Raw genomic sequence first — 24,233 nt, 5'->3', positions numbered from 1 at the left:
AATAGAGAAGGAATGGGTAAATTTCCTTTGCAAAGTAGATACCCCAGGATGTGTTTTTCATGCTGGAGATTTGCATCAACTTGAATGAACGACAGTGGTGGTTCTCACCAGGTGAAATGAGTGCCAGTGAGGTCAGGGAGAGAGCAGTACTGTGCACTGCAAAGGTTATAACACAGATTGAGTCTACTGGGCCCAAGAAAAGGGACATGGGGCAATGACCATGCTAACCTGACCCTCTGATCATCGCTCCTGTTTATGCGGGGCTCCTTGGTTTTTAAAGAGTCTTTACATTCCTTTATGCATTTGAATGCATTTGATTGCCATAGCACCTAGGAAGTGACCATGGCATAGGTCATTGTCTCCAGTGACAGAGAGCTGAGGTTTGGTTAAATGGAAAGGCAGGATTAGAACCCAGAACACCCCAGTTCAGGGCTCTTTCCTCTGCACCAAGCTGTCACAACCACTGGGATTCAAACTTGAACTTCCTGGGGCTTTCTTGCTAGCTCAGTGGTAAAGAGTCCACCTATCAATGCAGGAGCTATGGGTCTGATTCCTGATCCAGGAAGATCCCACATGCCTTGGAACAGCTAAGCCCATGTGCCACAACTATTGAGCCTGTGCTCTAGAGCCTGGGAGCTGCAACTATTGAGTCCAGATGCCCCAACTGCTGAAGCCTTTGAGCCCTAGAGCCCACGCTCCACAGCAAGAGAAGCTACAGCAATGAGAAGCCTGCATACCGCAAGTAGAGAGTAGACCCTGCTCTCAGCAACTTGAGAAAAGCCCGTGCAGCAATGAAGACCCAGCACAACCAAAAATAAATACAATCTTTTTAAAAAACTGAACTTTCTGAAGACAGAGAATGCCTTACTCATCAAGCCTCAGGATTGACATATATATTCAAGAAACGTTTGTTGAATATCTTGGAACTCCAGCTTGACTAATGAGAGAGACTGGCCTTTATGAACTTATTTGAGTAGGAATAAAAAAATACAAAGTTACTACAGTACCTGCAAGCTCCTACATAATCTAGTGCCTGTTATCTCTCTGATCTCATCTCCTTCTACTTCTCCCATTGGTCACTTCACTGTGGCCACTTTGGCCTTCTTGCTGGTCTTTACACATGCCAGACATAGTCTGGCCTCAGGGCCTTCACAATGGCTGGTCCCTCAGCCTAGAACACCCTTCCCCAGATACCCTCATGGCTAACTTCCTCACCTTCCTCGGGTCTATGTTCAAACATCACCTTCTCTATAAGGCTTGTCCCAAACACCTATTTGAACATGAACGCTCCGACTCCAGTACATTTAGTCACTCTTAACTTGTTTTGTTTTATTCATTGGCACTATTGTACACATTTCTTATTGTTTATCATTTGTCATCTGCTTATACCTACTAGAATATAAACTCCAGGAGGGCAAGGATTTTTAATTCACTAATGTGTATCCTAAGGGCATGAAACAGTGTGAGGCACACAGTAGACTCAATAAATATTTCTGAATGCATGGACTTGCAAAGTGACAAGCATAATAGAGAAGCTTTTTTTCTCTGGTCTATCCAAGAGTACATAAGCATAACTGAGGTATAATTGACTCTTTGATACTGCAGCGTGGTCAGGGAGCAAGCAGTCGTGGCCTGAATCACTGATCTAGAAACTTATCCCACTGAGTATGGGCCTTTTGACCTCAGGTGGGGTTCTTGCAAAAAAGAATAGAGGAGCATATGGAAAACAAACAAACAAGCAGGAAAACACATTCTTCATGGTAGATTTTCAGAGGGGCTCTCACATCTCAGAATCAGTCAGAATAGCACCAAAAGGGCTACAGAGAGCAGTTCTAGAATTTGAGGAAGGGGGACAGAATGTGGCAACAGATCCACTGACATTGGAACACACAAATCAAGACAGGGATTCACAGCAGATGGGCAGGCATTGGGCTCAATGCCAGACCCAGGCCCAGGCCAGCACTGACTACAGGTTGGGACATTTCCAGGTATGCCAGACCCAGGCACGGACGAGCGAGGGAGCTGGCTTCAAGCACCCCGACACCTATACAGAGCCTTTGCTGGGGCATTTGCTAGGGTCCTAGGCTGGTCACCTGAGCAAGACCTAGAAGAGACAGGAAGAAGGCTGTGCTGTGTTCAGGCAGGATGGGCAACTGCTGGTCTGCAGACTTCGGCATCGCCTACCTCACCCCAGGCCTGACTGGCAACTGGGGTCGAATGGAGCCAAAAGGGGAGAACTGGGGAGGGGTATGGAGCAGCCCTAGCTGCAAGAGAGGCAGGGAGGCAGGGCAGAGCCAAGCAGGGTTGACCCTGATGCATAAGGCTACATCTCAGAGAGGACCACAGAATGGATGCTTTCCAAATGCGGTGCTGGAGAAGACTCTTGAGAGTCCTTTGAACAGCAAGAAGATCAAACAAGTCAATCATAAAGGAAATCAACTCTGAATAATCATTGGAAGGACTGATGATGGAGCTGAAACTCCAATACGTCTGCCATCTGACGTGAAGAGCAAACTCATTGGAAAAGACCCTGATCCTGGAAAAGATTGAAGGCAGGAGGAGAAGGGGGTGACAAAGGATGAGATGTTTGGATGGCATCACTGACTCAATGGACACAAGTTTGAGCAAACTCTGGGAGATGGTGAAGGCCAGGGAAGCCTGGTGTGCTACAGTTCATGGGGTCACAAAGAATTGGACATGACTTAGCAACTGAACAACAACAGAGAGGACCAGCTTTTTATTTGCCCAGATCTTGTAGAGAGAGAGAGCACAGGCTTTCAAAGTCAAGGTCAATGCCAACATCACTATTTTTAGAGTTGGGCAAGATGTTACCATGTCAGAGCTTCAATTTCCTCACTCTCTTTCCTCACAGGAGTGCTGAAATAACTGATGGAGACAGAGAGCTCAGGCAGCTTGTATAGCTCACAGGTTTACTAAGGGCCCCTCTCTGGAAGGAGCGGTGGCCTCTGATTTTTCTACCCTTGCCCTGAGCCAGGCCGGTTGAAGGAGCAGAGGTGGCAGCATGCCCTCCACCCCATTTCGCATCCCTCACCCAACCCTGTGCCCAGCCGAGAGCAGATTTATTTGAACTAAGAATTTAAATGTAAATATGCAACATCCCTTCCCATCTCCCTCCACTCAGTGGGAGAGAGTGTGTGTCCACCCCTGTAGCTGCAGCAAGAATGCCCTGTGTGCAGAGATCCTATCTTCACCAAAGAGAGCAGAAATATTAGACGCGGCTAAATAAGAAAACACAGATTATTGCCGGAGACCCCTAAGGCCTACTTTGTCTGTGCAATAGTTTGTTTTACTTTTCACAGAATTTATTTTGGCTGCAGCCAGATTGATGGTGATTATATCTGAAATCCCTCCCACATATCTGTCACATAAACACTTCGTTTAATTCAGGTCTGTAAAAGCTACAGGCCAACAGGGAGCAGGGTTTTCCAATTAATTAGCAGATGCTAATACCGGGCATCTTGTCACATGGTCCAACAGCTCAGAGGCTGAGGGTCCAAGGTGGGAATGGCAGGCAGTCCTGGTCCCTTTCTTAGGAGTCTGATCTCCTGGCCAATAAAGGAAAACCAAGGAAAAGATGGAGGAAGAAGAAGGCCACTCACTGTCTAGCCTGGCTGAGGAGAAGGATTCCAGGCTACAGAGTGGACCAAAGTCGCCCATTCAGGCACAGCCAGAGGTGGGGGGTTGGGGGATTCATAGGCGTTTTGAAGTAGATACAAAATAAACCCCAGGCTTCCTTGGACTTTCTGTTGATAGCATCACTGGATCTGACAAGTTCTGCAAAGGCGGAAGGCCCTAGGGGGGCTGGGGAGAGAGGCCTCTGCACAGGCAGCCTAGGGGGGACACAGAGCCTCCCTGAGACCCCCAGCCGGCCTGCTCCCTAGTGGCCGCTGAAGCCCTGCAGTGCTGGGCAGGATTTCCTTCTGCTGATGGGAGCGTGCCCCTAACAGGCTGCATATGCCTGCCAGCTGTTGCTCTCCTCCTGCCCCCGCAGCTGAGACAAGAAAAGCATTATTTCCTCTGGCCTTCTCATCTCCAGGCCTCTCTAACTTCACAGGCCTTCTTCAGGCATCGTTAACTTGGCGCTGCTTCTCAGGGTGAGTCCCTCTTTGCTCAGAAAAGCCCCCTTTTATTCTCCCCATCCTATTTGCCTTTTAGGTTGACATGGGGTCCCTCCATGATGGGGCTGGGAGTATGCCAAACTTTAACAAGGATATTTGGTTTTCAGAGGCTTTATCTGCATCCTTACTGATTCTGAAGAGGCTGTTCTGTCTACGTGCACGATCCCAAGCCTGGGAGAATTTCTGGTAGCCCAAGAACAAACATTTTTTGAGCACGTTAGCCTCTGGTCTTTACATGCACCATCTCATTTTAATACAAAAACCCAGCCAAAGAGCTATTTTGAACCTTAATTCACAGATAAGGGATCTGGATGGTGGGGGTGGGGGGAGGGGGGAAGATGAATGGGAGATATCGCCACCAAGAAGAGGCTGAACTAGCCCTGCCTGAATCCATGGGCTAAAATAATCCAGGTCTTTCCACAAAGGACACTGGGATTGTGCCAAGACTTTTCCATTCTTGTCTTTGCTGTGCCCCTATTAAGGATGGCCTGGATCAGGTCCACAGCCCTCCCTAGGCTTTGTTTCCCCCTGCGTCATGGATGTGGTGGGTAGCACATCCCAGGCCCTGCCTTCCAGAGCCTCTGCCTCAATTCCACCTCCGAATAACTACAAGAACTGGGCCATGCCCAGGCTCAACCTGCAGAGGGACGGGAGGCCAAAACCCAGCTCCAGCCATATCCAGTTACTAACAAAACACTTGTCTTTCTTCCCGACTGAAACTGGATGTGCCTGTCGCTTGAGGCTCTCAAATTTTTAACCCTTTCACAGCAGCTGATTTTTTCCCCCAAAGTGCATAAAACACAGGCTCAGATTGGTCACACGTTACTCAGCTCAGATCTCACCCAGGGAGAAAGATCTCTGGGAGTCCAGGCAGGACACATCGTTTTCAACTTAACCAGTACTAACGATTCACTTCTGTCCCTTTTTGTAAATGCTATTTTGGAAGTGTGATTCCTATTTCAGTCTCCTTCTTAAAACAAAGGGTGCCCTTGTTTAGAAGACTGGAGGTGGGGGGCAGGAATTGGGGTCAAGGATCATGTCTTGGTATAGATGTGCTGTTCCCCAAGGTGGAGCTGGGGTGTGCAGACTCCTGGGAAATGCGTATCCAATCAGGGCACCCCAAGTCTGCATGGAACTCCCCATCTAACTACTTCAAAGGGTCTTAATTCCTTATTCCTCAGAGCTCTCCTCTCGTGATAAGACTGGGGTTACAGTTTTGTTCTCCTGCACAGAATCTGATTAGATTCCAAGATTTTTACAGCTCCAACCCCAGCGCCAAAAACCAGACAAACAAACAAAACTGAAACAGAACACAAAGCAACCTCAGGGGACGGTGCTGTAGAAACCAACAGGATCCAAATTCCAAAAATCCTGCATTCACCCCAGCAATAAGGATGTGATCGTCACAGCCAGGAAACAAGCGCGGAGCCTGAATGCTGGCCTCCGGGCTCAGAGGCCTAATTGTCAGACTGTGTTTCCAGATGCAAGGTTCTTGTCTTTGGCACGAACATTTTCTATAACAAACCCACTTTGGGGTCATTCATCAGTGCATAAATACACACCTGGGAGGTGGGGGGAAAGCCCCCATTTTTCTGGCTTTATAAATACGGAACTCACATTTCTCTCATTGACATTTGCAGAGAAATGATCGATTAGCGGGCCTTGCGCCATGGAGCAATTTCAAATAAACGAGAGTCGGCTGTGCATGCTCCCTCTCTCCACGCCCTGCAGAGGAAACGAGCCCTCCTTTCAGCCACTTCCTTGTTAGGCGAGTAGAAGTAAAGAGCCAAGCTGAGAGGGGGTCCAGCTTCAGGCTTCTGACTCAACAAGATGGGGGGAGGAGGGTGATTTCCATTTCACCCACATGAACTCTCAGTTCCACATGCTGCTCAGCAAATGGGGGAATCAGAATTCCAAAATGCAGAGCGCTTAGGCCTTCAGGACCACCTGGGACCAAAGAGATGGAAGTGGGTGAGCATCACTGCGGGGTGACTAGTTATAGGGACCTTGGGCCACCTCCTGAATGTGGGCCAAGTTGGTAGTTATTCAAATGGAAAGATGTGAGAAATCACTAGCACTGTTGACTGACCCCAAATAGTATCTGCACTGATGCCTGCAGACCTATTTCTTTGGGTTGAACATGTTACCAGCTTATAACATGAGGGCACACTGGGAGCAGCTGGGAGTGGTCTGGAAGTACCCTGAGAGGAGGTTAGTATACTGGAAGCAGGTAGGCGTGGACTGGGGGTGCATTGAGAGTAGGTGAGTACACTGGCAGTAGGTGGGGGTTGAACCTGGAGGAGGTGTGAGGTGTGCTGGGAGGAAGTGGAAGGGCATTGGAAATTGGTAATAGGAAAAAAATGCACCAGAGCAAGTGAGGACTCAGAAAGGGCCCTAAGATTAGACCTGGACATTGATGGTCACCTTAAAGAAGGCAGCTCCAGTCAATGTGGGAGGGGGGACTGTAAGTTATGAAGTTGAGGCAGAGTGTTGGTACCTTCTCTTTTTCACAAGGTTGAGGTGGAAGGAAAGATGAGAGGGCTCCAACTAGATAAGCCTAATTAAGACAACTGAATGGGGGGTTTAAGGGCACAACCTAGACTATAGGAGCTTCCCTGGGGGCTCAGACGGTCAAGAATCTGTCTGCTATGGAAGAGACCTGGGTTGGATCCCTGGGTGAAGAAGATCCCCTGGAGAAGGGAATGGCAACCAACTCCAGTATATGGGGGAAGTTCACACAGTACACTGTATGTGAAATTCCTTCAAAACAGTAGGGGGCCATATGGGTGAGAATTCGGGGTTCTAATCAGTAGCTTGTAGGAGTAGTGAGTCAGAGGGCAGGAGAGACTGGAGCCTCAGCCGGCCAGCAGTACCATGCTCTCCTCTTCCACCTCTCTGACCCTCCACAGCCTCTCGGGGATTCTCTCCAGAACTTCAGGGACTGTGGCTTCTCCACTTCCGCCATTAAACCCACCCCAGGAGATGAAGCCTGAGCCTTGAGTGCCAGGTACAGAGGGTGTGAAGGAGGATTACTCCAGTCACCTCCTCCTCCTATTAGACCCTCTTTCAACACCAAGCTGGTGTCCAGCACTTGCTGAACTTTTGAGAGAAAAACCAGAGAGGTGAGGGGAGGGCTAAGTGAATGGCTTGGGAGGAGAATTAAATTTCCCTGAAGAGGGCTCGCTTCTTGGAATCCCTGAAAGCTTGTGTGACAACATAATTAAGTAGGAGGCCAGGACAGCCTGTCAAATTCGAAGCATGCCTCTGGCTCGCCCGAGGTGGTGGGTGGGTGAGCAGGGCTGGGGGCGTCAGGCCTGCCATCAGCGCAGTAATCCCAGGTATGCACTCCTCTCTGTTAGTTGCTGAGAGTCATAAACAAAGTACACAGAGGCACTGAGCCAGGTGCCTTTCACAGGTAAGGATGCCAGTTACCCACCGGCACGTTTTAGAAGGACAGCGCCACCCAGGGGAATTGCTGCCTCCCCAGTCCCACTGGACCTCTTCTTTCTCCAAGATCAGCCTCGTGGTCACCAATGCTAGTTAGCACTTTAGATTGTTTTCCTTTCTTGGCCCCTTTGCAGGAGCATCGCCCATAAGTCACCATCACATTTGCCCCTTTGATATGGAAACTGGTGCAGCCAGGAGAGGTTTCGCATCCAGGACAGGGATGCAGAGAGAAGAAAGGGTGGAGGGAGGGTGGAGGGAGGGTGAATAACAAGGGAATGTGTGTGTGTGTGTGTGTGTGTGTGTGTTGTGTGCTAGTTGTGTCTAATTGTGTCTAGTTGTGTCGCTCAGTTGTGTCTAATTCTTTGCAACCCCATGGACTGTAGCCCACCAGGCTCCTAAGTCCATGGAATTCTCCAAGCAAGAATACTGGAATGGGTGGCCATTCCCTTCTCCAGGGGATCTTCCCAACCCAGGGATCGAACCCTGGTCTCCTGCATTGCAGGCAGATTCTTTATTGTCTGAGCCACCAGGGAAACCCACCTTACTGCTAATTCCATGGCTCAGTTTCCACACCTGTGACTCCACCTCACCCTCATCCCAGTCCACTCTGCCTTGTCTTCCTGGTCCACCACCACCACACCATCAACCTGCCTCAGGGTTCCAGTCTGAACCAGTCTTTGATTGGAAAAACTTGCTGAATAACCAACAGTGGCCTCTTAAGCGAACATCATTATCCACTGACAACAGACACTAACACATATGTAGATAAAAATATATGTGTGTTCTGTCTCCCAATTGTTTTAAATAAATGTTACCACAACACCTCAGCTATGTAGACTTTTAAAAAAATCAATATTGCCTCGAGCTAGCAAATAAGGAAGGAAATCACTGGGAAATACATTATTCATGAGCTTGCCGGATGCTGATGAGTGGCAGTGATAAAAGTCCCAGTGTGAGCAAGTTGCAGTCTGATAGCTCCATATCAAGTCAATCTATCCCGCCTGCTTCCTGTTTTGGGAAGCAGGGATATCAGCTCTCATCACTTTTCTCATCTCTCTCATTTGGGAGAGTGGGGTCTGTGCACCTGTGGGAACTGAACCTGGCTTTTGCTCAGGTCAGGACACACGGGGAGCAGGATGGAGCCAGGCAGAGGAGAGGAATGAATTCCCGTAGGGGCAAACCCTGATGAGAACTACTTAAAATTCTGTCCTCTGTAGCGCTTCAGCTCACACCTTCCGGTGGCTGAGAAAAATCCATTCTCAGCTCTGGAGAATTCTGGCAAGAGGAAATAATCACTGGACATTAGTCAATACAGAGGCCTTGCCTAGTGGAATTCTGGGAAAGGCTCCCAGAAGCATGAGCCCAGGGCTAGTTCGGAATGGCTTGACAGAGACAGGCCAACAAGCCTGGAGAAAGGAGGATGAGGAGGGAGGAAGGGTTTGTGCGGCAGGGACTCCTGGCCCTTACAGATCCTCTGCCAGCCCATCAAGTTGCCTCGGGTGAGATGCCCCACTCCACCTGGGCTTCTGAGCACCTCCCCCACAGTGTCAGAAGAGACCCAACTGCTTCTGAAGCACTGCATGAGCTTGAGTGGGAGAGAGAGGGAAACCTGCAGAGTAAGAAAAAAAGTATTGTGTTCAAATGAGATTTCAGATGATTAACACAGACTCATGCATAACTTATGGGCACCTGAGAAATGTGTTATGTAAATGAACACAGTTCCAAAGAGCCCGAGTTCACACATGATCATATGTGCAGTGGGTGTGAACCCCAGAACAATAAGCACTGTGCCCGTGCATGGAGATCACTGGAAGAGGGGGATGGTGGGTCATTTCCAGCCCTGCCAGGTCAACTCCAATCATTTTTGTTAAGACCCTGGAGGAAAGGAAGAGTCTGTCTGAAGCAATGGTTACAGGCCCCCACTCCACTCCTTGCCAGACCTCCTAGCACACAGGGAGGCTGGTACTTCCAAATAGCAGGGTCCAAGTCAGAGATCAATGGATGCAGTTCCAAAGGAGGAGGTGGAGGGCAGGAGTGGAGTCAAGGAATCAGTCCTCCAGCTGCCTGGGTGTCAAGCAGAGGGGAACAGAAGTGGTGTAATTCTCTGGCCAAAAAGTCCTCCTGGGCAAGCTGGCAGGGTGAGCCAGAAGCAGTACCAGGCAGAGCCCAGGCCTCAGAGCTCAGCTGAGGGCAAGGAGGGCATTACTCAGCACAGCAAGGAAAACCAGGTTAGAAAAATCACACCATTTTTCATGTGAAAAAGTCTGCTTTACAGACTTGTTTTCTTTTTATGTTACATTGGTATTTTCATGCACACAGAGGGCTCTGAAGGAGGTTAAAAAAGTTCAACAAGTAGCAATTTTGTTAGTCCCATTTTACCAAGTAGAGAAGAATCATCCTTTATACTCACATGCTTAACTATACTCAAGCACATGTTCCTAAATTGTGTGACAACTGTGCTTTTAATTGAGCTACCTTTGCTCCTGGAGTTTTTTTGTTTTTTGTTTTTTTAATATACCACAGCAGTTACCTGAAGGAAATACTTGCAGGAATCTCAGGACAGAACTATTACGATACTCCCTGGGAAGTGGAAAGAATAGCTGAGGAACAGAAAGCTTTCTACTTCACCAAGCCCATGCTTTGTACGCTTAGAGGACGCATGTCCTTCAGCCTCTTGCCCAGATATGGCACCTCAGCACCAGAGCCCAGGAGCAAGAAGCACTGAGAGCCAAAGAAATGCAGTGGACACAGTTTTCTGTGTGTCTGCTTTCTGGGTCATGAAGATGCATTCATTCAATGTAGGGATTGGGAGATACACAACAAAAGCACCTCTCTCCTTCTCTTAATAGTCCCAGAGTGTGTCCCCGTGTTATAGGATAGCATCGAATAGTGGGACTTGGTGTTAAAAATCACCCTAAGAGTCATTGGGCTTCCCTCGTGGCTCAGCTGGTAAAGAATCCACCTGCAATGTGGGAGACCTGGGTTTGATCTGTGGGTTGGGAAGATCCCCTGGAGAAGGGAATGGCTCCCCACTCCAGTATTCTGGCCTAGAGAATTCCATGGACTGTGTAGTCCATGGGGTTGCAAAGAGTTGGACATGACTGAGCGACTTTCACTTTCACTTTCAAGAGTCATTAGTCTGCTATTTTCAAAATTGGGGTTTCTCAGAACATTTCTCCTAAGAGATGTTAATAGGTAGGCTGTATAAAAAATTAGTTTGGGAAATATTGAATACTCTCCCCATATAGTATCACAATGCACGCTGAAATATTGAAGGCACCAAGAGGTATTGCAGTAGATAAATCTTCATTTTGATTTATTCAGCATCTCTCAAATTTATCTAGGGATGGGACAATCTTCTAATAACATATTATGGAATAATGTTATTTTGGTTCAACAGATATCTGTCTTCCTCCTCTCTACCCCCCAGATGAAGCTGGCCTTCAATGCGTCAATTTTCACCCTTCCCTGTATCCACACCCTTTACAACATAACTTTGTAGTTCTTCCATAAAAGAGGAGGAGTATATTTCTCACTCTTGATGCTGAACTGGATCATGTGACTTGGTTTGGCCAATAGAAATGACTGTGTGCTATTCTCAGCCTGTATGATTCAAGGGGCTGTATGATTCCTTTTGCTCTGTTCCACCTGTGTCACTGCCACGAGGACATGCCTGGGCTAGCCTGCTGAAGGATGAAAGACATGTGGAGCAGAGCCGAGTCACCCCATTTGCCCCAGACAAGGCCAGCCTAGATCAGCCAATAGCCAGTCAACCACAAGACATGTGGCTGAGCCCAGCCAAGAACAGCAGAAGTGCCTGGCTGACTCCCAGCTGACCCCAGAGGGGTGAACAATATGCACTTACTGTTGCATGCCACTGTGGTTTTGTGGTTGCCTGTCATGCATCATGCAGCATTACTGAAGCAATAGATAATTGGTGCAGTGTAGTAGCAAGTACAGCAGACTTAGAGTCAATTATATCAATATTTATATCCAAATCCTTGCCCCACTCTCTTTCAACTGTGTGAATCTGAGCAAGCCACACAATATCTCTTAGCCTTAGCTTCCTTGTCTATGAAAACAAAGGTAATCACAGAGCTTCATTACCAGAGTGATGATAACACGAAAACAACTGAAATAGAGTTTGACACATGATAGGTGATCAGTAGATGTTGCTTGCTTTGTCTGGAATCCTTTAACTGAACACACAGAACTTTTCTCTAAGGCTGAGTACTTTGGCATCTTCATGCATTGATTTGAACTGTCTGGAATTAGAACCCAACAGGATTCCCAGGCATAGGGGTCACCCTGACATATATAATGTTTAGTGGCCCACTGCATCACTTCAGTCAGTTTAGACCAGTCGCTCAGTCATGTCCGACTCTTTGTGACCCCATGGACTGCAGCATGCCAGGCCTCCCTGTCCATCACCAACTCCCAGAGCTTGCTCAAACTCATGTCCATCGAGTTGCTGATGCCGTCCAACCATCTCATCCTCTGTTGCCCCCTTCTCCTCCTGCCTTCAGTCTTTCCCAGCATTAGGGTCTTTTCAAATGAGTCAGCTCTTCCACATCAGGTGGCCAAAGTACTGGAGTTTCAGCTTCAGCATCAGTTCTTTCAATGAATATTCAGGATTGATTTCCTTTAGGATGGACTGGTTGGATCTCCTTGCAGTCCAAGGGACTCTCAAGAGTCTTCTCCAACACCACAGTTCAAAAGCATCAATTCTTCAGTGCTCAACTTTCTTTATAGTCTAACTCTCACATCTATACATGACTACTGGAAAAATCATAATTTTTACTAGATGGACCTTTGTTGGCAAAGTAATATCTCTGCTTTTTAATATGCTATCTAGGTTGGTCCTTTTCTTCCAAGGAGCAAGTGCCTTTTAATTTCATGGCTGCAGTCACCATCTGCAGTGATTTTGGAGCCCCAGAAAATAAAATCTCTGTTTCCATTGTTTCCCCATCTATTTGCCATGAAGTGATGGTATCAGATACCGCGATCTTAGTTTTCTGAATGTTGAGTTTTAAGCCAGCTTTTTCACTCTCCTCTTTCACTTTCATCAAGAGGCTCTTTAGTTCTTCTTTGCTTTCTGCCACAAGGGTGGTGTCTTCTGCATATCTGAGGTTTTTGATAATTCTCCCAGCAATCTTGATTCCATCTTGTGCTTCATCTAGCCCAGCATTTTGCATGATGTACTCTGCATACAAGTTAAATAAGCAGGGTGACAATCAAGTACTCTGCATACAAGTTAAATAAGCAGGGTGTACGTCAAGTACAGCTTTGACATACTCCTTTCCCAATTTGTAATCAGTTTGCTGTTCCATGTCCGATTCTAACTGTTGCTTCTTAAACTGCATACAGTTTTCTCAGGAGGCATTCCCATCTCTTGAAGAATTTTCCAGTTTGTTGTGATACACACAGTCAAAGGCTTTGGCATAACCAATAAAGCAGAAGTAGATGTTTTTTCCTGGAATTTTCTTGCTTTTTGTATGATCCAGTGGATATTGGCAATTTGATCCCTAGTTCGTCTGTCTTTTCTAAATCTAGCTTGAACATGTGCATCTGTATAACTTAGTGATACAGAAAAATTCTTTCCAATATTTTAATTTTCATGTCAATAGTCTTCTACATCCTTTTCAAAGATCACAGAGTAATCCATAGAGTTAAGACATCATCATTTATTCTGTTACTTGGGATGTTTCCATCATCTTTCCCCACTAAATAAAGAGTAAATGTATATTAAATGACAAGATGGATGAAGTGATGTAATTATAAAATAACATATTATGAATAAAAGAATAGCAAAAAGAAGACAACATCTTTAAAATTGACATTCAAAATAATGGTCCTGAGTCATCAATGAACACTTAACATCTCTGCAACAATTCTGTTGAAGAAGAGGCACAGGTAATATATTCTTGAAAACTGTCATGAATGGTTAAAATAAAACTGCTCTCTGCAGGAAAAAGCCACAGTTGTCTGAGAAATGTCACTTCTGAGGTACACCAAAGCTAGACAATTCAAATTCACCTGCTGATTCTTAAAGACAGAACAAAGATGAAGCCCAAACTTTTCAAGTTTCAAGGGTTCCAGTGGGTGAGATTTGGCTGTTAAAACCATCACGATCTCCACCCTTGTGAACTTATTTTTATTCCTGGTCCTCTCAGCACATGAACAAGAGCAGCAGCATTGGCCTTTCTCCAAAGGCCTCCATGAGCTCACAGTCCCCTCAAAATACCATTTCCCCCCTCCCCAAACCTTCTAGTGGAAGCAGTAGGTACATCTGAAAACAGCCACGGCCAAGTGGTCACCATTAGCCAATCCTGTGCTCTGGGAGGAAGTCATCCTGGCCTATAGCGGAAGTCCATTTCCAGTTATTACCACTAGACAAATGGCTTTTAAATTACATCCTAAAAGCCTAACAGGCCATTTGTCTTTTTAAGTAATGGTACAAAAATACTGTATTACTGCCACCCCAGCCCTGCGAACAGATTCTGATGTGTAAGGGGGAGTGTGAGTGGGTGGATAGGAAAGGGGTCCAGGAGACAGAAACACCTAATGTGAGGCAGGGGGACTGGGGGGAGGGGAGTGGGTGATCCAGAATAGCTGGTGGCTTTTCTAGAATGAAATGGGAGGGTGCACACTGGCTAGAGCTCTGAGAAGGCAAAGCTGGGGTGGTTTTCCCTGGCAGTGTCTAAGAGAAGTGTAACTGAGCTTCTGGAATGAGAAAGGTAAGTGAGCAGGAAGAACTTTGGAATGGGGAGAGAGAAAGTCAGGCAATGGCTGTGATGGCTGTGACGGCTGTGACTGGGCCTCAGCCAGCAGGCTACAGTTGAGACTTTATTTTCAGACAAGCTACTTTAGGACTTCCCAAGGAAGCGGTCAGGTGCTCTGACTCTGCACTCAGCCTCTGGGCTTCCGATCTCGCCCTACACTACCCTTGGGAGATCTTAAAAGCCAGGAACTGCTGCCTCCACTGGGCCAGGCGTTAAGTCTCTGACATGTTATGAATAGGGAAACATTAAAGAAAGAATTTCGGCATTCCTTCTCCGTGCTCTAAAGCCTTTGTTTACCTTATTAGTCCAGGCCTGTCAGTTCCCCTGTGAGTTGACAGGTCTGGAGGGTGAAGGAAGCTGTCACCGCATGGTTTCCACGCTGACAGTCTGTCTCGCCTCCGTTTCAGCACATAGCTTGCCTCAAGGCAGCAAGTCACGCTACGTCTTTCAGATTGTGGCCTCCCCGGGGCATGGTGGGACTAGAGCCCCCAGTCTGGAGCCCAGAGAATCACACAGAGGGGCCTCTGGGTCTACCCAGAACAAAAAGCTGCCAGCTTTCAGGGATGAAGTTATCATCATCTCCTATGGCTGACCCTGCCTCCTTCCCAGGGAGGAGGTGCTCCTTCTGTGTAACTTTCTCCCTCCTGGTTTCTGCAAGACATCTGAAGTCTCACCTTTCATGAAAACGGTCATTGGCTGCTTAAGATACTCCATATACTAATTTCATGACCCTCAAACTAGAGTTCCACACTCAGATATGCTCGCTGTACAATAAATAAGCAACACATATTTAGGAGAGTTGATTTTCATAAAGATAAGGAGCTTATAGGGGAAACCACTGTTTCTATATTGGAACAAACACAAACATTAAGAAATACAATGCAAATTTTACATACATTTTTACAGATAACACAAAAGTCTAAGATTCTTATGGGATGGGGTTAAGCCCCTGGATTACTTGGATTTACGTTTCCACTCTTCTCTGATATTAACTATTCTTTGGTGAAAAGTTTAAGAACCACTTAACTAACATGACAAATTACAAAATAGTTCCCAGTATCCACTGTCCTGCAAGTCTACAGAATATGTCTGTCTCAAGTTCTTCATTTACAGCAATAATAATAAAACTGTATTTATATGCCAAGCTCTATTCTAAGCACTTTATGTGAATGATCTCCTTTAACTATGGTCACCAACCAATGACACAAAGACTGTTATACCTGTCCAAAGAGGTTAAGTGACACATCCAAGGTCAAGCAACTTCAAAGTGGTAGGACCAAGATTTAAACCCAGTCAATACACAGAGTCAGATATAAAAGAGCGACTAACATATATGTATATCTATATGTGTGTGTGTGTGTGTATGTATATATATAGTATGACACCAGACCTTCTTTTCTTAGCCATTCATCCACACAGGCTTTAAAACGAAGGGACTAGATCGAGTGATCTCAAAGGTCTCTTTCAGCTTTGCATTCCTGGGGCTAAAGTACGAGAAACACAATCCAATAAAGAGAAACCCTATCTTACAGAGACAAATCCAAGATGGCCAGGGTATCCTTAGGTTAGTCTCCTTCACTTTTGGTAGGTGGGAATTTCGAGCTGGCTTCACTATCAGAATCAAGTCAGGCAAAATGAAATCCAGACGGCTTCTGGAAGGAAGCCCTTAGAGTGGGCTTACGCAGCAAGGACCCCAGAGGCTTTCCAAAGCACGCACAGGCCAACATCTGTAGAATGGGAGTGGCTGCTTAGTAGCCGCACTTGCTGACAAAGTAAATGGAGAAGACGATCGTCAAGTGACAAATGTGTGATATGAAAGGAAGCAGTGTGGCTGAATAGAGTGCCTAAGGGGAATGCCTGTCTGCCTGTGGGCTCCTACAGGGTCTCAGCAACAGAGCTCTGAAGGATAAGGACATCTAGTGCCCATACCCCACCTTCCCTCCCTTTAAAAAAAGGCCTTCTGGGATTATTCTTACAAAAAGCACAGCAAAGGCAGGCTTAATCCGCTGAGTCAAGAGAGGAAGCAGACAACCAGGCAAGAGGTCCAGCAGAAGAGGAGACAAGAGGAGAGGAGCCTCAGTGAGAAGGTGTACGTGAGGGAGGAGAGACCCCACCAATCTCATGGCCCATCAGCTGCCACAGTGGGGACATGGGCTTGATATTTGAGAACATGGAGCTTTTATTAGTACTGACAGGAAGCCTCTCTTTACCCATTTGTCTCTAAATGTCTCCCACCCCACCCTAAACAGTCCAGAGAATTCCCCAAAATACTTGGCTCAAAGTAACGCTCCCAAAGAAACTGGCACCATGATGCCAAGGATGTGATGCATGGGGGATTTCAAAATATTCAACTCTTGGTACAGCGCGGCTCCCAACTGACCAGAACAGGGTTCCCATCAGACAACTACATGCTAAGTCCCTTCTACCATCTAGTTTTAACTTTCAGTGATGTCTCCCCATATGGGGAAGGCAGTCACCCTTAAACTTAGCTTCTTTGGATTTCTCCTGTTGGCAGTGCCTGCCTCTCTGCCCTGAATTCCCTCTCAAGCTTCTCTCGAGACCTGGGCTCTCTCCAGCAAAGGCCATTAAAGCACATGACCTGCACATCATTCATTCCAACCTCTGCCCCTGGAAAGTGCCCCCTCCTCCCCTTCCCTGGCCACATGTCCCAGCCCTGAGCTCTGCCTATGGCCTCCTGACTTCAATAGTGCTTCCCTCCAATCCAACCAGTGTTGTTAGTATCTCTTCCAGGACACTTTAGTCTGGACTTGGCATTGGGCGATAGGAAGGTCCACCCTTGAGTGAGCATTGCCCTACCATTTCATTTGACTGCTTCATCAAGTTCTGCTGCCCCACCCAGGCTGTACACTCCTTGAGGGCATGGAGCAGGCTTCAGTTTCCTCTTGCAACCCCACGGAGTCCAGGGCAGGACTGAGCCTCTGCTGGTGTTCAAAACCATCAAGCCACCAAACTGACCTATGCCTGGATGTGAGTCCTGGCCTGGACAACTGGCAGTCACCCCTGACTGGGGGCCTCCATAAACTGAAAGATTGGACTGTGGTTCCCAATCCTGGCATCACATTACAGTCACCTGGGGACTTAGAAAAAGTCTCACTAGCCAGGACCTAGCCCAGGGCTTTTGCTTGAATTGTGTTGGGTGGGAACAAACATCAACTTTTGTCCTTTTTAAAAGCATCCCCTGGTGGTTCAGTGGTAAAGAATCTACCTGTAGTACAGGAGACTCGGGAGATGCAAGTTAGATCCCTGCATTGGGAAGATCCCCTGAAATAAGAAATGGCAACCTGCTCCAGTATTCTTGCCTGGAAGATTCCATGGACAGAGGAGCCTGTTGGGCTGCAGTCCATGGGGTTGCAAAGAGTAGGATATGACTGAGCACACACACACAAATCATTCCAGATGATTCCAAGTTGCAGCCAAAACTGAGAACCACCGGATTAGATCATCCCAGTCCTGTGCACTCTGGGCTTCCATGAATTGAACTGAATTGGACGGCAGTCCAGGAGAGATCATCCCTGAGTGGGGGTTAGCTTTAAAGCCCTCTGTGACTGACAGGCAGGGAGGCCACAGGTGGGGCTATAGCAATAGCCGCTGTTGGAACTCAGGTTGGGTCATCAACTATGCACATGGTGGGTTTTCCCCTGAGGCTGTTCTTGGGTGATGCTTACTCCACAAGGCTCCTAGATGCTGAATAAAAGGGTTAAGGCCGCCCCCAAATCTGCCCCCCTTCCCCTCCCTATGTGCTCTTTAGAGTGTCAAGAAAAGTTCAAGATTGCTGTTGGCAGGTTGTGCCAAAATTCTTGCCTGAACATATTGGATTATAAAATATGTGGATGTGACAAGCATATCTGACAGATCAGTTTGCTTCACACTAAGACAATGTTTAGAAGAAAGACATGTTTTTTTCACTGTTGTGGTTTAGAGTTTTTTTGGTCATTTCGTGTGTTTCCCAAGTGTTTTCATTCTTTCCTCCTTCTTGAAATACGGTCCTGACTTTGAGTTGTGACATCAATTAAAAACTAAGCTAATGAGAAATCAAAACCCATGGGAGTGCATTAAATGTCACTTAGGAAAGTTGATTCCGGCTTTTTTTCCAAGCCCAATCTTGGACACCAAATCATACACAATTACAAACCTTCATTTTTCCTTGGATATAAAAGTCTTTTTGTAACTCTCTCTCATTGTGGGGCTGCATAAATGGGGTATATTCATATTCTCTCTCGCCCTCCCTCCCTCCTTCCCCCGCTCTCCCACTTGTTGAAACAAGCACAGTAATTGCATTACCAGATTTCCAGGATTAACTTTTGGTTCAAGGAAAAGAGTTCAGTTTGAGCGTGTATCTGTAATTAGAGGTGGTAGGGTAATTAGCTGCACACAGCTAGACTGTGTCTACAAGAGACCTAGAAGACAGGTCTATTTGTTCTGTTTCATCAAACAATTTAATCAAACAGTGAGTGCCTTGCTCACAGACCTCACAGAACAAATATTTGCTGATTGATTGATTCATCAAACAACTGGTCAATTCAGTTAAACTAGCTCTTTGCTGTCCAGTAATCTAAGGAAAGAAAAATAATTGACCTAAGTCTTTCACTTTTTAAATGGTTGCTTTGCTGCCTTACAGAAACAACGGCAGAACAGCACACGGGAAAGGTGCTGAAATCCACCTCTTTCTTTTCTTTTCATGTCTTTCCAAAATAAATAGCATTTAAAAATTAATAGGCTACGAGATGAAAATCTACAAAAGACACTCATCACTTTGTCTACCCAAAGGCCCCTTTCTCCGAGCAGCCTGTCTCGTGGGGGTCAAGGTGTCTCCCATCGTTGAGAGGCACTTAAGTCAGTGCACCCCTCAGGGGATGCCTCTCAAGTGACAGGAGAGGATGCAGTCACGTTGCTGGGTATTTTGCTGTGGACAGGATGCCAGCATCTAGAAGCACAAGGAACACCCAGTCTGGACCCTGGTGTCATGCCCACTTCACAGAGAAACCTCTGATTTCTTTGTTGCTACTAGCAGACAGTAATGACTGGCTAAAAGCCCTGCTCCGTCCTGCTCTACTGCTACAAATTCCTGGTGGGGAGTGAAGTGTTTCAACACACTTAATTTTCCATTCTGGACCAACTGACCAGAGGATATTTGTCTCTGTTGGGCCCAGAAGAAAGAAGCTTGCCCCACAGCAAGGCAAGGCTCCAGCTGTGCACAGAAATGCCTGGCCGGAGGCTCTCTGCAGAGGCTAAAGAATGGCAGGGAGGCCGTTTTCCATGAAAAGCAATTTAAAACGACATGATGTTAAAGGCCAGAAGTCCAAATAAGGCAAACAGCCCATCACCTGTGAGTGATCCCCTGAGCCCAGTCACATTTTTTAAAAATCCATCTCACAAATTGTTCAGTGTTTAACTTGAAGTCCATTTGTTAATTTGGTAAACACTGGCATGATATTGACAATATGACTCTAATCCAGGCAGGAAGGAAGTATCAGATGTCAGACGACTTCAGCCCCCATTTCAGTCCCTCCTCACCTGAGGGTCAGGGAGGGGATAGTGACAGTTCAGACAGCAGGTGGAAGAACAGCAGAGGCAGGGGCCCCTTAACCCTCTGCGTGCCAGGACACTCTCACTTGGGGTGGAGGGCAGAACCCATAGAGCTTCCCTCTCTCTTGGCAGTATAGAGCAATTTGTCACTCATAAAACACTTCTCACAGTTAAACCTTCTGTCCTGTCCCATGCGACCAGATGTGACAAGGGTTTATTTTCAAATTAACTTGGCTGGGCTATAGTGACCAGCTATTTGATCAAACATTATTCTGGATGTTTCTGTGAAGGTAGTTAATTGGATGAGATTAATATTTGAATCAGTCAACTTGGAGTGAGCAGATTACTCTCCATAATGTGGTGGGCCTCATCCAATCAGTTAAAGGCCTGAATATAGAACAAAGTCTGACCATCCCTGAGCAAGAAGGATTCTTCCAGCTGACCATATCTGGACTCAGGCAGCAACTCTTCCCTGAGTTTTCAGCCTGCCAGCCTACCCTGCAGATTTTGGACTTGCCAAGCCTCTACAATCACATGGACCAATTCTGTAAAGTCAGTCTCTCTCTCCTCTCCCTTCTTTCAGAAATACAGATATTTCTGTTGGTTCTGTTTCTCTGGAGGACCTTAACTAATACACCAGAAATATGATCAACCCCATTTTACAGATGAGGAAACAGCTTCATTGAGAATAGGAACCCAAATCAGGCCACTGAAGTGTAAACTGGTCACAGAGATAGGCACTGACTCTGTGTTCTCACCTGATGACTTCACATATTAATAACATATTTAGTAACATAAAAACCCAAGGCTGGAAAAGGACCCAAAAGTCAGGGCTTCAGCCTGATAAGATAAGCATATGTCTTGATCATATCACTTTTGTTCTTAATGATTTCCAGGTATGTAAGCCCACTTCCTACCCCCATCATCCATTGCTTCTTCCTCCACTGCCAATTGGAACAACCTACTTTCCTAACTTAAACCATTTTCTTTAGTGATATCACCACACAGGAGAAATGTACTGCTTATAAAGTTTCTAGCAGGAGCCCTCTGTGAACTAAAATAAAGTTTTAAATAGCATGTGACCCATAGCTCAGAACAGTCAATGCATAGAATCAACAAATTAAACAACTGTGTTTGTGGTATCCTACAAAGGTGACCTAGGCTTTGTAAACTATAAGGCAAATATACAAATGGAAATCATCGTCATCATTAATGCTCCAGGTTGCAGGACCAGATGAAACTGAGAGAATATTCAATTTCTCAGGTATAAGGAGCAGATACAAGGTTCGTCTAGTCAGTTATGGTTTTTCCAGTGGTCATATATGGATGTGAGAGTTGGACTATAAAGAAGGCTGAGCACTGAAGAATTGATGCTTTTGAACTGTGGTGTTGGAGAAGACTCTTGAGAGTCCCTTGAACTGCAAGGAGATCCAACCAGTCCATCCTAAAGGAAATCAGTCCTGAATATTCATTGGAAGCTGAATGGAATATTGGAAGCATCCAATATTCATTGGATGCTGAAGCTAAAACTCCAATACTTTGGCCACCTGAGGCACAGAACTGACTCACTGGAAAAGACCCCGATTCTGGGAAAGATTGAGGGCAAGAGGAGAAGGGGTCAACAGAGGATGAAATGGTTGGATGGCATCACCAACTCAATGGACATGAGCTTGAGTAAATTCTGGGAGTTGGCAATAAACAGGGAGGCCTGGCGTGCCACAGTCCATGGGGTTGCAAAGAGTCGGACATGACTGACCGACTGAATTGAACTGAAGGTGCAGATGGTAAACGCTTCTGGTTCAAGGTTAAGACTCTGTGTGTGTGTTAGTCACTCAGTCATGTCCGACTCTTTGTGACCTCATGGACAGTAGCCCATCTGGCTCCTCTGTCCATGGAAATCTCCAGGCAAGAATATTGGAGTGGGTAGCCATTTCCTTCTTCAGGGGATCTTCCTGACCCAGGGATTGAACTTGGGTCTCTTGCATTGCAGGCAGATTCCTTACCATCTGAGCCACCAAGGAAGCCCTAAGGTTGAGACTATGCCATGAAGTGAGATGACATAAGACATACCCTAAATTTGACTAAATAAATTCTATACCCCTGGCTCAGACCCTCTTCAAATTCTCCAAATCCTCTCCTTTCTTCATAGCAAAATAAATAAGTCCCCCTTTTATTAATAGTTCTTTTATTAAAGAGAACTATTTTGGTTGCAAGAAACAGAAACCACCTTACGTTAAATATACAAGCATAGGTTCACAGAACCTGAGGGCAAGAGCAATTAAACCTAAGGAGCAGACTGGAATCAGAAAATGAAGATCCATGGGGAACCCAGGGGTTATTCCTTTTTTTCTCTCCCAGTGACTCCACTATCTCTCAGCTAACTCAGTCCACATAGTGGGGAGAAGCCTCCGTGCTGGTCCAAAATTTGTATTTCTTCTTTATTTGAAAGTGTTAGCCAAGAACGAAATCTCTTGGTCCTTATTCCAGATTCGTGGGTAAGGAATTCTGATTGTCCAGATTTCAGCCAGATGCGTACCCCCTTATCCTATTGACTGGGTCTGGGGTCAGTTAGTACCTCCCACATGACTGGCAGAGGACCTATGACTGTGTACCCTTGTGACCCGAGACGATAGGGTAGAGACAGGAAAATCACCCTTCTAGAGTGTCAACCATACCAGTGTTTCTCAAAGTTGCTCTGCATCCAAACCACCTGGGAAGTTAAGAAAATTATACATTCTGCAGGCCCAGTCTAGCTCAGAGACCTTGGACCAATACCTTCTAGGTGTCAGCAGCAGTCTACTTTCCCCACAATTTTCTAGGAAGGGGAAAAGATGATCAGTACATTTAGCAATATCCCTCTCTTCTTTTCTTGCCTGGAATCTCATGGACAGAGGAGCCTGGTGGGCTACAGTCCATAGGGTTGCAAAGAGTCACACACAACTGAGCTACTAACACTTAACACTCCTCCCTTTTCCCACCCCACCCAAATGATGCTATTCAACTTCCCTTCCTTGGGAAAACCACTGTAAAATATCATCAGGCAGTATAGAGTACGAGATGGGGAATAATAATCTAATAATCCTATACCAACCTTTCACCTTGTAGCAAGTGCATCCCCACTTATTAAGTACTCCCTGCTAGCTGGTCATTCAGTAAGGCTGTTTAATAAATATGATCTTGTTCCATCCTCACAATAATCCCACAAGGTACATGCTTCTCATTCTCATTGGACCGGTGAAGAAAGTGAAGTTCAAAGAGGTTAAGTGACTTGTCCAAGGTCACTTAGCTAGTCAGTGACAGACCACTTACCTGTATGCTCCACGTCTTCATCAGTTCCACGAGGCCAGGGATGACGTGTATCTGCTTTTGCCCCTCCCAGTATCCATCCACAGGACCTGGTGCCTGATGAAGGACAGTTGATCAGTAGTGTTTAAGGGGCAAATGTAAAATAAATGAATGGCAGTCTGACAGTCTTCAATGAGCCCAATCTGTGTACTCCTACCAGAGCTTCCCAGCCACTTGGTTGGTGCACTTTGGCAGGTCTTGGTTGGTTACAGGTTGACTGAGATACACAATCCCCCAGGTACTGGGGCAGCCAGAGCCCCTGGACTAGTAGCTTCCTCTGGCTAGAAGTAGCCTTGTCTACTTGCCTTAGAAATATTCTGTTCAACAATATTCTGTTCTACATGTGGTATGGTTAGAGAAAGTGTAGGAAGTACAGCACCAAATCATTTAAAGAGTAGATATGTTGGGACTTCCCTGGCGGCCCAGTGGTTGCGAATCTGCCTTTCAATGCAGGGGATGTGTGTTTGATCCCTGGTCGAGGAAGTAAGGTCCCACGTGCCACAGAGCAACTAAGGTCATGCACTGCAGCTAAGACTTGATGGAGCCAAATAAATAAATATCTTTAAAAAAAAAAAAAAAAGACTAAATATGTGTCCTGCTCATTAAAAACTTGGAAAGTGGGTTATCCTAAATGTCTCCAGTTATCCTGAGACATTTAGAAAATTGTTCTGCATCCTCTCTCTTGGGAAAGTCCTGGATGACAGCCTTCATGAGCCAGCAGCTTCCTCCTTCCCAGCAAGAACACCCAAAGCCTCCAGAGTAAAACCCAGGCCCTATGAAAGACCAGCAGCATCTGGCATTCCTCACGTGAAAATCAGAGGCCCCAAGCCTGATGCCAGGACTTTGAAACGCCTTTCCTGCCAGGGATTATGTTCATTTGCACAGGGTCTGAGACAAATTCCAAAGAGATGATACTGGAAACCAAAGGCCTCTATCATATTAACAATACAGACAGGAAGGCTCCCTCAGCAAC

The 24,233-nt window shown here is 46.3% G+C and overlaps 1 long non-coding RNA gene across 1 annotated transcript in view; it reads right to left on the bottom strand.

Moving 5' to 3' along the window:
* LOC133065584 (uncharacterized) overlaps window positions 1-23,991 on the bottom strand; it is a 55,832-nt gene extending 31,841 nt beyond the window's left edge. The window contains exon 1 of the long non-coding RNA XR_009694913.1: window positions 23,225-23,991. This is a non-coding gene — a long non-coding RNA (uncharacterized LOC133065584). The remainder of the gene's footprint in view (window positions 1-23,224) is intronic.
* Window positions 23,992-24,233: the final 242 nt, after the last annotated feature.

This window comes from Dama dama, chromosome 11 (genome assembly GCF_033118175.1).
Source record: "Dama dama isolate Ldn47 chromosome 11, ASM3311817v1, whole genome shotgun sequence".
Classification (NCBI taxonomy): domain Eukaryota; kingdom Metazoa; phylum Chordata; class Mammalia; order Artiodactyla; family Cervidae; genus Dama; species Dama dama.
Note: the sequence above shows the minus strand (reverse complement) of the source record. Positions and strands in the feature narration are given on the sequence as shown.